General features: G+C 42.4%; 1 protein-coding gene and 1 long non-coding RNA gene across 2 annotated transcripts in view; one reads left to right on the top strand and one right to left on the bottom strand.

Annotated features, from left to right (window-relative positions):
* CSMD1 (CUB and Sushi multiple domains 1) overlaps positions 1-17,274 on the top strand; it is a 1,871,580-nt gene that overhangs the window by 42,744 nt on the left and 1,811,562 nt on the right.
* LOC140605428 (uncharacterized) lies at positions 9,217-12,357 on the bottom strand. Its single transcript, XR_012008089.1, has 3 exons — positions 12,211-12,357; positions 10,131-11,560; positions 9,217-9,500 (listed from the first exon to the last, which is right to left on the bottom strand). It is a non-coding gene; the product is annotated as an uncharacterized lncRNA (long non-coding RNA).

Here is a 17,274-nt window from a genome sequence, read left to right as displayed (position 1 = left end):
TTTATACAAACAACTCCAAAGAATTGGGAAAGAGAATATCAGTTTATGAAGCCAAGACAACTTTGACAGCAAAACAGAAATGAAAAAAAAAAAAAAAAACAGAAATGAATAGTATGTGAAAGGAAAAATCTCAGATCATTATCATAAATGAAGGTAGGCACAAAAATCCTGAGCAAAGTTGCAAACATACCAAATGCGGCGGGATCTAAGACGATATGACAAAGTTGAGTTTATCCCCTCAAAATGCAAGACAGGGTGAGTATTAGAGAATTGTCCCCATTTACCACATGCACGGATTAAAGTAGGAGACAAAAGTCATGATTATTCCAATAGAAGCAGAAAAAAACATTCGATAAAATTTTACACTCATTTGTGATGAAGACAGTTGGCAAAGTAGGAACAGAAAGAAGCTTCCTTAAAGTGATAAATGATATCAGACGTGCTATATAAGGCATATCTAAAAGTATATCTACCAGAAGTCTGCAGGAAGCATTATTCTTAATAGAAAAACATGATTTTCTTAAAATCAGTTTTCCAAAAAGATCACCGGCACCTTTCCTAAACTTTATACTGCTACTGCATTCTTGGACAATAAGGAGATAAAAAAAGCACATTAAAAGTTTTAGGATTACATAGAGATCAGATCATTACTATTCTTAAATCATACAAGTGCCTACGTAGAAAGTCCACAATATTATGCACTAATTATTAGAAAACAGTTTAGCAACCTAGCAACAAATACATATTTGTAATTCTGTACTTCAGCTATAATATAAAACACAATATAAAAAATGTAACTTTAAAAGGCACCTTTTGAAATGGCAATGAAGCATGAACCAGTAGGAATAAACCTTATAACAGGTTTACAAGGCTAGTATTCAAAATGTTATAAGACTTTAATGAAAGTCATTAAAAATCTAAATAAATAGAGGCACTGCCGGCAGCCTTGAATGTAAATACTCACAATCAAAAATATATAAATTCTCTCCCAGCCCCCAATCTATAAGCTCAATGCCATGCCAACCAAAATGCCAATAGGAGCTTTTATTAGGCTATGACAAGCTGATTAAAAAAAAATTGTGGAAGATTAATGTGTCAGCAACATCCAAGGAAGAACAGCACAAGGAAGAATAAATCAATATGATCCATAAAAATATTTGTTATAGAGTTTTAATAATTAAAAGATCACTTTTTTTAAATTTTAATTTATTTATGATAGTCACAGAGAGAGAGAGAGAGAGGCAGAGACACAGGCAGAGGGAGAAGCAGGCTCCATGCACCGGGAGCCCGACGTGGGATTCGATCCCGGGTCTCCAGGATTGCGCCCTGGGCCAAAGGCAGGCGCTAAACCGCTGCGCCACCCAGGGATCCCCAAAAGATCACATTTTGAAGTCACGGATAGGCAGAGCCATGGAAATCTAGGGACCATGCATACAGGGCTTCATGGATCCATGAAAACAGGAGGGATCCTTTGGTAAAAAGGTACTGGGAAAACTAGTTATTCAAATTTTAAAAATTAGATTCCCATTTTAAACCATTCACAAATAGTAGTTCCAGATGAAAAGTAAAGTTCGAAAACTTTTAGAATAAAACAAATATTTTTTATTTTAAATAAAGTCATCAGGGGCACTAACCAGGAGGGAAGCCTAAAATTAATAAATTACAGCTAAGGTCTATTCATCAGGAGATAACAAAGAAATATTAAGTCAGAACACACCAGACACAGACATTGTCAACAACTGTAACTGGCCAGTGATTAATGCAGAATGCGTAAACAATTACTCCAAGAAAAACAAAAGGAAACTCGATAGAAAAAATGTGCAAATGGTATAAATAAGCACATCATAGAAGAGGACACCAAATATAGTCCATTACTGTATCTAAAAATCATAAAGATACCAGACTTTATTAGTGATCAGAATAATAAAAATTAAAACCTTAGAGGCTGCTCGACACCTACTAGATTGGCAAATGTTACCTCCTGCAGCATTAGCAAGTGTCAGAAAATATGTTGTCCGGTGGGGAACCTTACACCCCGCTGACAGACCCAGGAATTGGCACAGCCATTTGGAAAACAAATTTTATAGTATTCGCAAAAAATGTTATTGCTAAAGCAAACCTTTAAACCTTTTCTTTTATCAGTTGATACGTTACCAGCTAGATTAGAAAGGCATCAGTTAGGAGCTTGTCAACATGACACCGTATGTGAAGAAAATAAAATATTACAATGTGCATGGATGTAGGATCTGTTTTCTTTAAAGGAACAAGTATATTCCCTAATCACTGCATAAACCATAGCGTCCGTTCAAAATATTATGTCAATATAATTGAGGCACGTCGTAGTGCGATAGGGTCGTCGTGTCGTTAGTGTCCGCACAGCTAATACAGTAACCCTGGTGTGAAAATGACGGAGCAGAGCGACGTGAGCTTGTAATCCACCCTGTGCACGTTTCACCTTTGGGGAGGGTGAGTGGGATGTGTGATTGCTTCCTCGTTGCTTTGGTTTTAAGTTGGGAGTCAGCACCTAAGGGTGGAGTAAAATTTGTGCACCGTTCCTGGTGTAAAACTGGGCGTTGTATCCAGTCCCACCGATCCAGTGATGCTTCCTGAGGTTGGACTGCGTTCCCGACCCAGGAGAGCTGGGGCGAGGCTGCCACGTTGCATCTGGACAGGCCGACTCCATGGAGAGCCGCTGGGCAGGGATCCAACCTGTCAGACTCCGCGCACTGCCCAGACCCGTCAGGGTGGTGTCCCACGGCTTCGTGCCTTTGCCATTTGGAGATATCTGAAAACTGTGGCTACAGCATGTTCAAAACCTGTTCCAAGATTCTAGCAGGTTATACTTCCTGACTGAAGCTTGTAGTTTGGGGGGAAAAAAAATCTTTCTTTAGCTGACAAGGGTGCGAACTCAAAGGCAGCAGTCCCTGAAAACTCAACCAAGATGAGATTAAATCAACGAGTGGGACGTGTCAAGCAAAACCAACAAGAAAGGGGGGTGTTCAAGGCTGTGTAGCAAAGTTTTAATGAATGAATGAATGAATGAATTTATTTATTTATTTTAGAGAGACAGAGAGAGCATGGGTGATTTGAGGGCAGAAGGAGAGGGAGAGAATCTCAAGTGGACTCCGTGCAGAGCGTGGAGCCCGACACGGGGCTCGACCTTAGGACCCTGAGATCACGACCTGAACCCAAAACAAGAGTCTGATCTCTAACCGACTGAGCCAGCCAGGTGCCTCTGAGCAGCAAGGTTTTCACCTCGAGCAGGTCAAGTTTGGCCAATTTGACGGAGAGCCCCCTTGAAAGCTGGCTGTGTGGGTGGGCACCCCGTGGCACGAGCCCTGGCGAGCCTGATGCGGGCAGGGATCCGAGTAGGCCTATCTCAAGTCTCTGCCCCTCCTTGGGGTCCATCTTCTTCCATCCTATTGCCTTCACTTTCCTTCCAGCAGATGTGCCTAACACCCCATGTTCGTTGGGAGCCTGCTGTTATTCAGGCCCTGGGAGATGCGCCCCCCAAATACCACTTCACCTGTGATTTTCAGGATCTGCTCTTAGAACCTTCGAAATCAGGCTCTGCTGCTTATTTAACCTCCTTCGTCCCTGCTCTCCCATACTCCTCTTCTCCGCCCCGTAATACCATCCCCTCCTGATGCCCTCCACAACCTGTAATCACTTTCCTCCCGGCGTCTTTCTTAATGCCAGTTTACCTTGAAAAATCTCATGTCCTCAAATTCATTCAAATATTCAAATGTTGTCAATTTGCATGCATCACCTAGAATCTCTTCTCCAGAAGTTTTTCCTCCGGCTAATCTAGTTTTCATTTATTACTTGCACTTTAACTCAGTATTATGGGACTTTTCCCCTCTGATCTCCATTTACCTTTTATTTTGCTTTTCTTAAATGATACCGGTGTTTCCCCCCCGCCTTAGTTTTGGTGAAATGCACCCAACATACAACTTACCCTCTTAGCCATTTTTATGTGCAATTCAGTAAGTAGCATTAAGTATGTTTTCATTGTTGGACAACTATCGCTACCGTAGTTTCTAGAACATTCTCATCTTGAAAAATGGAAACTCTGTACCTGTTATATGGCAGTATCGCATGTTCTCTCCCCCAGCCCCAGCCCCAGCCAACCACCAGGCTACTTTCTGTTTCTAGTCTAGACACCTTAGGTAAGGAGAATCATGTGGTATTTGTGTGTGTGCGTGCATGTGTGTGTGTGTGTGTGTGTGTGGCTTATTTCACTCCGCATAATGTGGTCAGAGTCTATTCTTGTGGCAGCAGGTGTCAGAATTTCCTTCCTTTTTAAAGATGAATGGTGTTCCGAGTATTCGACTGGACGTACTTACCAGATTTTGCTTCTCCATTCTTCTGGTGAGGGACCCTTGGGTCGCTCTCACCCCTTGGCTATTGTGCATGACGCTTCTGTGGACGTGGGCAGGCAAATATCTCCTTGAGACTCTCTTTTTGATTCTTGTGAGCATAGAGCCAAAAGTGAAATTCCTGGATGTTATAATAATTGTATTTTTAATTTTCTTGAGGAACTGCCACGCTATTTTCCACAGCAGCTGCACCATTTCGCATTCCCGCCAACAGTGCGTGAAATGTTCTAATTTCTCCACATCCTCACCAGCACTCGTTATTTCCTATTTATTTCCCTAGTAGCCCTTCTGATGGGTGTGAGGTGACGTCTCCCTGTGGTTTTCATTGCCGTTTTCCTAAGGGTCGGTGCTGGTGAACATCTTCCCCTGTGCTTGTTGGACAGTATCACATAGATTATTGAAGTCATCTTTCCATTTCTTTCTAGTACGTCGGTTCTGGGTCCTCAGTGGACTGTGAATACCGATAAGTAAGCCATGGTCTCTACTTCCGAATCTCTGATATATTCTTTAAGTTTTCACAAACTCTGTGAGGTATTCGGTTAGTTGATGTTGAGAATTGCAAGAATTACGTTGAGGAAAAGAATTTCTGTAGCTCTCTGACGAGGGTCTGGGGCACTTTTTGGTGACTGCTGTCTCCAAAGTGACTGACGAGCAGCTTCCCCTGGATGTCCTCTGCAGACTTTACCTATCATATGTACTAAGGATTTCTAAATCTGAATTTCTCCATGTATTATCTCTGTCATGAGACCTCCCAGCAATTCAGATGCCTAAAACTCAGTAGAATTAAGACTCAAAAGTATTTATTTTACTCCAAAGCTCCTCATGCCTGTCAAACCTGCACTGCTGATTGCTCCAGGCTTTTGACCTTATTTTTGACTCCTAATTCTTCTCTGCTTGCCAGGAAAAATAGCCAGCGACTCGCATCCCTATTCCTTCCTTGAGGCAGTTTCTCTAGGTCCGGGATCAGTATCCTGGTGCAGTCCTCCCTAATCACAATTCTGGGTGCCTTTAAGAATCTCTAGATATTTCATGTATTTCTGGTGGTATCTTGGCTTTGATTTGCTCCAAATAGCTGCAGCCAAACCTTTCTTGCTAAGAGCTGTTTTTTTTTTTTTCTAATCAAGTCATTTTCTTGAAGAACAACTTTCAAAAGTTCTTTTTTGTCTATCCTGTTAAGATAGATTTCTTCACAAATTTTAAGAGGTGACTTACGGAACAGATACGAGGCACAGTCTCCAAAGTCATAGAGCGAATAACTTGGATAATGCTGGAGAAACCACAGAGCTAATTTTTATTTGATATATGGAATAAAGATTTGTAGTTCTTCGAGGTGTTTATGCATGCTGTTGGTTACAGAAAAGTGATGATTTTCAAACAAAGGGCTGACTGGTCTTGGAAAATATATGCCTCGTGAAGAGCTTACTAACTCGATAGAAATGGAATTGGCCTTTCAAGTCATGAACTCTACAGTCATGCAAGGGTACCCTGTATTCTAACAATTACTGTCATATCCTATAACTTCTTGACTTGGTCCGGCTCTAGGAAAGCTGCACTGTATCCAGAGTCCTGAGAGCATTTTACTTTCTCTGGAACTGCTTTAATCAAGGTGTTCTCGTGCTCAACGGATACCTACCATCTACATCGTTTCCAGAGAGCTTTCATAGAATGGCTTGGAAACACATTTTCACTCTCTTGGAATTCTTTAACACGTATTATCACATCTTTATTTATGTTCCTGGTTGAAATCCCCTAGCTGTACCATCTATGGATGCCATTTATCCTATGTTTATTAAGGTCAATAATGGGATTCTCTGCTAATTTTGTGTCTGCCATGTGGCCTATCACAACGTGATATGTAGTGCTTCAAATGTGCGTACTTGATGGGTAGATCGTGGCAGTAAAATGCATATTGAAATACCGGTTCTTGATGACTTATTCATTAGAGGGGAGTCACAGGTTTAAATATGTGAGAATTGCTAATCCATGCATTACTTGAATAGTCAGGGGAAAAGATTTTTAAAGAATTTTTAAAGATTTATGTATTTATTAGAGAGCACAAGCAGGAAGAGGGGCAGAGGGAGAGTGAGAGGGAGAGAAGAGACTCCCTCCTCACTGAACACAGAACCCCACAAAGGCTCCATGCAGGGCTCAGTCCCATGACCCTCAGGTCATGACTGGAGCTGAAATCAAAAGTCGGATGCTCAATCGACTGTGCCATCCAGGTGCCTCCAGGAGAAAACATTTTTTTCAAACAATAAATTAACAAATGAAAATTAAAATATCAGAACTGAGTGAACACTGTGTCCTCCCCATCTGATGGGGACAGCAGAGATACATATCGATCAATCTACAGTTCTATGATACGAGTAAGACAAGCAAATAAGCAATGAACTATGAAGACACGAAGAAGGTAGCCGGTCATTCTATCTGCACGAGTTAAGCAAGGGTGAAAAGAGAAGTTATATTCAATCATCAGGAGGTTTCTCCACTTGAAGGAGGGAAGCAGTGACTTCAGGAAAAGGGAAAAATAAGAGTAAGTGTGTGTGTGTGTGTGTGTGTGTGTGTGTAGGATGAAGATAAGTAACTTGAAAAGTAGGAGTTATTTTATAATTTGCTTGGAAAAAAACATTTGAGAAGCTTGATGTGTTCATTGAAAAAAACAAAATAAAGAATTTTTAAAAGTAAATAAGCAGTACAATCCTATGTACTCAGAATAATATTGGATATTAAAATGGTTTGAATCGTGTTTTATTAGTCATTTAAAAACGTAGTGAGACACACGTGCACACAAAGTAGATCATAGACTTTCCCGTTTGAAGATTTAGTGTCATCAAATTTCTGATGGTTTTCTTTAGCAAAATAAAAATGAGAAAATTAACAAAGGCTTTAGAAAAGTACCTCGTATATGAAGACAACTGATTTTTGAAGAAAATTAAACCCTCTTTTTTTTTGCAGTTGTGAGAAATTTATTGTACACAATGGCTTCCTATGTGAGCAGTGTTGGCATAGAACAGCAGAACTATCTCACACCATCACAAGGAAACGTTTTTGTTTTGAACACCACGTCTTAGTACTCAAAAAGTAAAACGTCTATTCTCAATTCTGTGCTTTCCAAGAACAGCATACATTTCACTCAAAGAACCTGTTGAAACCACACAACAGCTTAATGGCGTTTTTCAATAAATACGTTTGTTTCTATTTAGCAGAGTTAACAGATTATAATACGAATTAATCAAGAGAAGCAGCCAGAGACAAGCCTTGGTAATTCAGAACTAAGAGACATCACTTGGATCTGCAATTGTCTACACAGTGGCCCCTTAACTACCACTCTACATCTACTATTGTCTCCCGCAAATGCACTTTGAATAGGGTAGACAAAGAGAAGTTTCTTAAAGTGGAAATTGATCTGTTCCCAACTTGATTAAAAGGCTCCTGTGTCCTTCTGTTGTGCTCCTCAGTAGGATCCCAGTCGTCGATGGTGGCCTGTGAGACTTCGCACACTATGGTGTCTGTGTGGTTCTTCACGTTCATTTCTTGCCCCCTTCCCGATCCCTCACTAAGCTTCAGCTCTGCTGGGCTTTCAGTGTTTCCACACTTGCCTTCCCAACACACCTACTCTGAAAGTTTTCCCATCTTCTTGACACTCATACTCTTATTCCCTTCCCACTCTGCGCACACTCAGATTTCAGCTCCAGTACCCCGTGGACATGTCCTCTGTGCTTTACCGCACCCATCCTCCTCCTCAGGCTTCATCCCAGAGTCTGCTGCTCCACTGCCTACCACGAATTACATGTGTGCTCACATGACGTATGTTTGTACAAATGTGCATGTGTGTTTCCCATGAGGATGAGGGCAGGGGATATCCCCATCTTTTCTCACACAACGTGTGGGGTACTCGTCAAGTATCTCTGCAATGAATTAATTTTCCTAAAAAAAAAAATTAGAAAATGTTCATCTGTATTACTGGAAGAAAACTCTCTAGATATAGATGTAGATATTGATTTATAGATATGTCACTTGTGCATGGGACTCAGGAATGGCATATCGTGGGATTTACAATAATTATGGGAAAATTGTGTTGGGAAACATGGAGTTTTTTGAAATTTCAAATGTATTAAGTCATTGCACTTATACTGTTTCGTGATTACCCTAAAAATCTTTCTTGCCACAAAAAGTGGAAAAATTTTAAGCATTTGAAAATTCATGCTTTTTGATCTACTGTTATTCTAAGTTTTTAGAGAGCATGAGAGAGACAGTAAGAGCAAGAAAGCATGAGTGGGGGTGAGTGGAAGGGGAGAGAGGAGAGAGATAGAGAGAAAATCTTAAGCAGGCTTCATGCCCAGCACAGAGCCCCACGGAGGATGTGGATCTCACTACCTCGAAGTAATGACTTGAACCAAAATCAAGAGTTGGTGCTTAACCAACTGAGCCAACCAGGCTCCCCAATGCTAAGTATTTTTGGAAAAAAAAGAAAAAAAAGATTACTTTGGGGAGGATGAATCACAAATACCAAGAGAGCTTCTTTCAAGAGCACAATACAGGAAAACACAGTTTTGAGAAGTCAAGAGCTGGTATTAAAGAGAGAAGGTGGGTAAAGTGGCAACTGTAGTGTTAATCATTTCTTTCTGCTGTCAGTGTGGATTTGCTCTGTTTTTCACGTTCTTATATTTTGTACCGTGTGTGTGCATGCGCGTGTGTGTGCACACTCTGTGAACATCCTCCCTCCAGGTCACATCACACTTACCTTACTCTGCCCAGGGGAAAATGTCAAGACATCGTTCATCCACCAAAAGAAAGCACTGTTCTATTTTAAATGGGATGAAATAATTCATGCACTTTTATTTTATGTTTCCTTCAGATGCTCTGACACTGCTGAGGTATTTAGAGGACTTTCCTTCTCTTTGTTCTTTATCATGCTGACAGAGGAGGAATTTGGTGCAGTAGGTTACGAACCGTCATTTTGGTCACATTCTGTGCTTTGTAAATCTCTTTTTTATCCAACACATCAGTTCATATCTTTCCTCAGTGTTACTCATCACAGGAAAAAAGAAAACTTGACTCTGAACATTGCAGCCTGTAGAAGTGCCCGTAAGAACTCTGCATCAGACACCGACGTGTGTCCTTTTGGTGATTACAGAAACAGACTGAGGTCATGAACGTATCTCATAGAGAAGGCTGCACTATACTATCTGCTCTTAACTTATAGTTTAAAGAAATCTTTTTTTTTGTTGTTAATTTTTTTTTGTTAATAAAACACAGGGGAACTGTAATTTGGGCACAGAAAGAAGGAAAAATTCATATTGAATTTTTATGTCATTTTGTTATTTATCTAGAAACTGTTTTAATATATATATTAAATATTTAACATATATATATATATTTTTTAGTGTGCTTTCAGGGGCCACTCACACAGGTGATTCATAACACAAGTTTTATCTAGTTCTATTAACATTGATGTTTACAGAAATCCAGTGAGAGGGTTTTTTTAACATTTTTTCAAGATTTTTATTTTATTTATTTTATTTTATTATTTTAATTTCATTGCGAGAGAGAGCTCAAGCAGGGGGAAGGGAAGGAGAGGGAGAAGCAGACTCCCCACTGAGCAGGGAACCTGACGTGGGACTGGATCCCAGGACCCTGAAATCTTGACCTGAGCCAAAGCCAGACACTCCACTGACTGAACCCCCCCAGGGGCCCCCCAGTGAGAGCTTTAACAGTTACAGGTGATGTTTGCTAATGTCAATGACTTACTGTTGGATTCAAATCCATCTTCGAGGTGTGTGGGTAATTTAAAGCACCAGCATATATTAAGCGAGGTGTTCCATAGTTAGTTCTACCGAAGATACGTAGGATAGTCTGCCTTCAGACATTTATTTGGAAAGGTACGGTCCACCCACAAGAAGCGTAACTGGGAAAGGTGAACGAAATTTAAAAGTCTGTAATGATCATGTACTCTGGACAAAATTTTTTTTCCTTTGTATTTTTTTTTCCCATTTATATCAACTTAAGCATTGCTTCAGTTTTTGAAGAGGATATCTCCACCCACTCTTAAAAACTCGAACAAGCTGATTTATTATTTCAATTCTCTTCTGTTCATATTGATTTATTCATAATCTCCTGGACACATGTTGAAAATTAAAATCCCAAAGATACAACACGTGCTCTGATGACCTGACATGTACGGGCATATTTTAACTAGTCCTTATCATATGGGAATGAAGTAGATTCTTGCCTTCCAACTTTGCATGATTTTGCAGGATCTGGGTGTAGCAAGAAGATTATCTGGAAGAGGACAAAAACCATTTTTATAACTGTAATTACCTGTGCTGCCTGCCTATGATTATTTCAATTTCCCATTGCCGTTTCTTTGATGAAGTCCTCACTCCCTAATGCATTGCACTTCGAGTTCCTATTATTCTTGGCTGTTTTGCCGATTCTTCTGTGAAAACCCTGAAAAGGTGGTATGAGTACTAACTGTTCTAAGAGACAGTGTGGCATCCAGGAGCATCCTATTGGAAACAGAAGTTGGCACATACATCACGAGGGCCGCTTCCCATTTGATGACATTTGAATCTGAATTCAGTAAACACCAGGCCAAGCAACACGAGTTGCCATTCCTATTCTTGTATTCTTCTTCTTTATTTCTAATCCCAGAAAAATTTCTTATGTTATGTTCTTTTCCATCAAATTACCTTTGGTTCATTTCTCGATCCTATTTTACCAAGACATGAAAACATACAGAGCTTACTTCTTTCATTGCAATGGTGATACCATCCAGAGAGTTTGAATCCACAGAGTTTGTACTGGAGGAGCACGGTGAATGAGAAGAGCTTTCAGCCTTATTGGTAAAAATATTGAAATTAAGAGACAATTTGTAACTACGTATACTTGTATTCGTGTATTCATCCATTCATCACATACTTGGCTGCCTACTTGGCTTAGCTTAGTGGACTCAGGCTTAGAAGACATAGTTTCTGACTTCTGGTAGTTTACAGTCTCCATTTCAGGCATCTGAAATGAGCCAAGAATGACAAGACACGGTGGTGGGGGCTGGAGCCACACGCTCAGAAGCAGGGTGCACACAGGAGCGTGTCTCCAACTGCAGAGTTAAGCAAAATTTCCCCATGAAAGTTGTGCCTGAGCTCAGTCACGGAACATGATTATGCCTTGAGGACAGCCAACTAAGGAGAAAAGTGTGGGGCAAGAATCATTCTAGGTCCACAAAACACATATGGGAAGGCAGAGGCGTGAGGGAGCGTGGTGTACTCAGGGAATTTTAGATCCTTTTATGTGACTGGTACCTATAGATCCTGTGGTGAGCCAGGAGGCATGAACTTGGGTGTGAAGGCAGGAGCATCGTCATGAAGTCATGTCATGGTATGGGGACTGAGCAGTGTAACCCCTAAGTGTGCACTGAGGACCCTAAGCTCCAGATGGATAGATGCTCAATGGGTAGATAATGAGAGATCAATGGGTAGATCATGGTAGATATAGGTACACAGGTGTATAGGCAGACAATAGATCTTTGGGTGATAGGTAGGGAGGTAGATAGAGGGATAGATAAAAGATAGGTGGGGGCACCTGGGTGGCTCAGTAGTTGAGTATCTGCCTTAGGCTCAGGGCCTGATCCCGGGGTCCTGGGATCAAGTCCCACAGGGGGTTCCCTGCAGGGAGTCTGCTTCTCCCTCGGCCTGTGTCTCTGCATCTCTTATGAATAAAGAAATAAAATTGTTTAAAAGAAAGAAGATAGGTGGGTATGTGATGGATAAGTTGTAGGAGATTTTTAGATTATAGGTAGGTAGAGATACATGGATGATAGGTACATGGATACCTGGAGGTAGTCCTCATGACAGCGACAGAGGGATAGTAGTTAGGTAGAGAGAGATGATGAGGGGGTGATGGAGAGACACAGGTGGATGGATACACCCTGCATGGACACCGTGGCCCTCCGTGTCCTGCCCTCACCTTGTTGCCACAGTGATTCTAGTCAGCCCCAGGCCCCGCCCACGACTCTCCTGGGGCCCCGCCCACGAGTCTCGGGCCCCGCCCACAGCTCTCCCTGGCCCCGCCCATGACTCTCCCTGACTCCGCCCACAGCTCTCCCTGGCCCCGCCCACAGCTCTCCCCGACCCCGCCCACAGCTCTCCCTGACTCCGCCCACAGCTCTCCCTGGCCCCGCCCACAGCTCTCCCTGACTCCGCCCACAGCTCTCCCTGACCCCGCCCACAGCTCTCCCTGGCCCCGCCCATGACTCTCCCTGGCCCCGCCCACAGCTCTCCCTGGCCCCGCCCACGACTCTCCCGGGGCTCTTTCTGATTGACCTGTCCTCTAGGCGGGGTGTTCCTGTGAACATGGGCCGGGGTTGGTTTTTCAGAAACACACCAACAACATGGAATAGCTTCTTGGATTATTACTGTTCCTTGATATTTTACCTGAAGACAAATGATCGTCCAATTAAAAGGCGCGGTTGCAAAATCCCGTTGGTCGTGGAGCCCAGTGCGCACCTTCTCCTCTGCGGGGAGAGCAGCCCGCTCCCGGGGCCGCCCTGCTCCGCTCCCGGCTCCCGGGGCCGCCCTGCCCTGCCCTGCCCTGCTCCCAGAGCTGCTCAGCGCGGGGACCCCGGGACCCCCCACCCCCACCCCTGTACTCCGTACCCAAGCCAGCAGTCAAGGACCCCGATGGGCCGGCTGCAGGCCCCCTGAGGTTCAGGCAGCCAGGTGAAGCCCCGTGGACATACTGCTCCTCTGTCCCTGTCCATTTGCGTTTGATTTTTTTGGTGACATTTGCAGATATTTCCGGTGTGCACCCGATGATCCCACGTACACAAGCAGAGCAAAAGGAGGGCGGCGGGCACCCTAACGGACATCCTCCCTTCACCTAGAGGCTGTTTTTGCGTGAAGAGAGGCCCTGAAATCCGCACTCGGAGCCGATAGTTCTATGGTTGTGCGCCCCGCATTGGATGCCTAGACTGTCGCACGCCGGCGGGTCACTTTGAATGTTTATGTCAAATATGTTGTGTGGGTTTATGTCGAGTATTTTATCAAATATTGTATGTTTGTACCAAGTAGTTTTTATTTGGTATAAATGTGTGGACCTCCCGTGGAGGCCCCCCTAGGAGCCTGTGGAGTGACACCTGTGAAGAGCCAGCCTTACTGCACGATGCCATCGCTGTCCATCCATCCCTCCATCTCTCCATCCCCATCCATCCATCCATCATCCCTCCATCCCTCCGTCCCTCCATCCCCATCCATCCCTCCATCCCCATCCATCCATCCATCCATCCCTCCATCCCCATCGATCCATCCATCCCTCCATCCCCATCCATCCATCCATCCATCCATCCATCCATCCCCGTCCATCCATCCATCCATCCATCCATCCCTCCATCCCTCCATCCCTCCATCCCTATCCATCCATCCATCCATCCATCCATCCCCATCCATCCATCCATCCATCCCTTCATCCCCATCGATCCATCCATCCCTCCATCCCCATCCATCCATCCATCCATCCATCCATCCATCCCCGTCCATCCATCCATCCATCCATCCATCCCTCCATCCCTCCATCCCTCCATCCCTATCCATCCATCCATCCATCCATCCATCCCCATCCATCCATTCATCCATCCCTCCATCCCCTCAGGTGCCAGCACACCCTGGAGCTATATGCTGTGAAAATGCCGACCACAAATCCTCCTGAATTATTTGTATCAAAGTGCAGTTTTTGAAAAGTAATTTTTTTCTTTCTCTCTTGAAGTCGCAGAGCAACTGCTGGCATTTACTTACCTTCTGCACCAGCAGCTCTCCCCTTGTTGGCTTTGAAATTAATTTTCTTTATCTTGACACAAAGACCCAAAATATGACTTTTTTTTCCCCATAGGAACAGACGGTGAGGAGGCAGCAAAAGTTGCAATTTACCAAAAAGGGGGATACTATATTTAAACGGCATATTAATACATGATTATACAGCTGGACAGATTGTGTTCCTCCGACAGAATGTTGCTGTTGCTTTTCTGAAATTCGCCAGTGCTATCATAACACCGAGTGGGGAAGCATGGCTAATGGGAAGGAAGGAGGGAAAGATGGACAGAAAGAGAAAAATCTATCCTGGACAGAGAACAAATCAAGGCAAGGATTAAAGAGATTAAATAATTCATGCTGCCAAAGAAAGCGCTATTCTTTGATTCCTCAGAGTAAGGGAAAAAAAAAAAAAAAAAAGCTCTTTTAACTCATCAGCAAAGGAAAATATTTATAGTATTTTTAAAAATCTGTCTCGAATCCCAGCATTTTGGCTCCATACCTATCATGTGCCTATAATAATGCACTTCAGTATGAGGCAGCAGTTTTGAGCCATCGGAAAAATTACTATGTTTTGCCGGGTGTGGGGGCAATAGAAATGACCTGTAGCTAAGGATTTGAACTATCGAACAGGGAGGGAGGATTTAGAAACCATATTAAATATATAAATATTGATATTTACATCAGCTTAAAGATAAGTGATTTTTAAGGACTTATGGAAACCGGCTTATTTCTGGGTTAGCGCCCGGGGCAGTGCTGGTATTTGCTCTCCTGCGACCTAACCAGCTCCCTAAAAACACATCCAGACCCATCGGCCTGCGGACTACCGCGTGCCGCACTGTCAGGTTCCCAAGACAAGACCCTACGTGACAAACCGAGGGTTTTATTTTCAATTAGCTTCTAGCTAAATGCTTTCATTTATATTTTATTTTAATTGAACTGGGCTTAATGAGGTAGTAGATTATTTCTATTCAAGACAAACTGCCAGAGATTTTGGAAGCCTTTGTATCTTTAGCTCACAGAAGGAACAGACTCATAGGCGGTTATTCTAGTTTCTGAAATCAGACATTGGATGTTTTATTTTTCTCCTCTAGAAATATGTCAAGTGTGTAGTTACTTGATACCAAATGTTACTTTTTAAAATAATTTTATGTAAAAGTCACTTTTCTAACAGGAGACAAAGTTATATTTAAAAGACTTCCCAAAATGAAATGAGGGGAAGAAATTCAAAGTTTACACTTTTAATTATAGCTGAGCTCTCTCTATTGATTTGATGAATCTATCTGGATGCCACTGAGATGAGATTGAACATTGAAAATTTTCCAGTAAAAATTGCTTTAGTAAATGCAATCATGTTGTTGTTTAATATGTAATTACCCAATATTAGCAGCATGCATTTTATTTATTAATACCTGCATTAAACAATCCCGCAACTTAGTCATAGTTTTGGTTTTCACTCTGAATGTGAACAACCAGTGAAATAGCACGAGGATTTGTTAAATAAGCATCGCAAGGATTCAAAGAGTATTTGTGAAACACATATACCCACATAACAATCAGTACACTCAGGACTTCTGAAAATGTCCTGAAAATATACTGGAATTTAAAATGTTTAACAAGCTAAATATTTACGAATGGCTTTTTGAGTTTCCTTCCCTCTGCCTTTGCAGGCGTCCCAGGCTCCACAGATTGCTTAGTAAGGACAATAGACAGGGACCGGCTCAAAAGTTAACTCTCGGTTTGCTTTCCTTTGTGTCATCTTAAACCTAAATGTCCATATAATTCCTTTTTCCAAGGGAGACAGAGCAGAGATATTTTGTGATTGCACGATAAAGATAGTTTATAGCATTGCAGCAAAGGATCCAAACCTCTCTGGTGAAATCGGCTGTGGGTGATTCAAAATTGTAGGAAAAACCAGTATTTCCATGAAAGGAAGCAGGCTATACTTGAATCTATTAGGTCTGCCCCAACGTATCCATGCAAGACATGGAGAAGATAAAAATAATAAAATCAATCATATAGGCCGATGGAAAGTGAAGATGCTTGTAGAGCCGCCTGAATCCCCAAGTAATGTCTATGGCCCAGTTAAGTCAAGGATATTTAGTAGCAGATTTACTTTTTTTGTGCCTATTGATAATATATTTGTTATATTAATGTGTTTTTATTTTTAACCTAAAGTTCAATAGATGTCTCTACATTTGGGATTCTAAACGATGCTAAGTACTGTGCTAGATGGTGGGCTGCATAAAAGAACCAGACCCAGGATCTAGGAAACTCAAGGAAAACATAACTAAGGTCAAGATGCAGCCTGGCCGCGTGATGGTAGCAAGTCAGAGAAATGAAAATTTTGCCGGTGAAATGTCCCCTCTTTCCATATCTGTATGTCTACACTTTCTAGAACTTGGCAACCGTCCTGTATCCAAAATTAACAATTGGCTAGTATTATTCACAATATAAATGACCTAAAAATTGATACCTGGGGTAGGGAATATTAATATTTCTGGATCTGGCAGGAACTAGTCTTTGGAGAGACAGGTGATAAATGTAATTGTATTCTTATCCTTGCCAATCATAGCAGGGGACCGTAAACTAGATAGAAAATATGCTGGAGTGAGGGATTGGCTTCCAGAGCTCTAAACGCGGCTTTGGTTGCGGACACCTTCCAGCACAGCTGTGCTGAGTAAACTAATAATTAGCAGAATGTCAGATTTCACTTTCAGAGCTTATTTCTCAAAGTCGTGTGTGGATACGTAATCATGTGTATGCGCACGCGTGTGTGTATCGGTTACACATGAGGCTTTTTTGCATAAAACCAGTTTTAATAGTGATATGATTAATTAGCACAAGGCTTCTGTGCGACAGGACGTGGTTGCATGCTGGAATTTGGGAGCATCCTGCAGATTCCCACATTTTCCACGAGTGGAGAACGTGAAGCACTCACGTAGGGTGCATATAAGGCCACGGAGAGGTGCGACGGAGACTGGGGACGGCTCCTCTCACTCCCCCCACCCGGTGGCCTCTCTCTGCCACCATGTGCCCGGCCGGGTCCCTTCTTCATTCTGCTCCTCAGCTCTTATTAACTTTAATACAATGTC

The sequence above is a fragment of the Canis lupus genome, chromosome 15, assembly GCF_048164855.1.
Source record: "Canis lupus baileyi chromosome 15, mCanLup2.hap1, whole genome shotgun sequence".
Taxonomy (NCBI): domain Eukaryota; kingdom Metazoa; phylum Chordata; class Mammalia; order Carnivora; family Canidae; genus Canis; species Canis lupus.
Note: the sequence above shows the minus strand (reverse complement) of the source record. Positions and strands in the feature narration are given on the sequence as shown.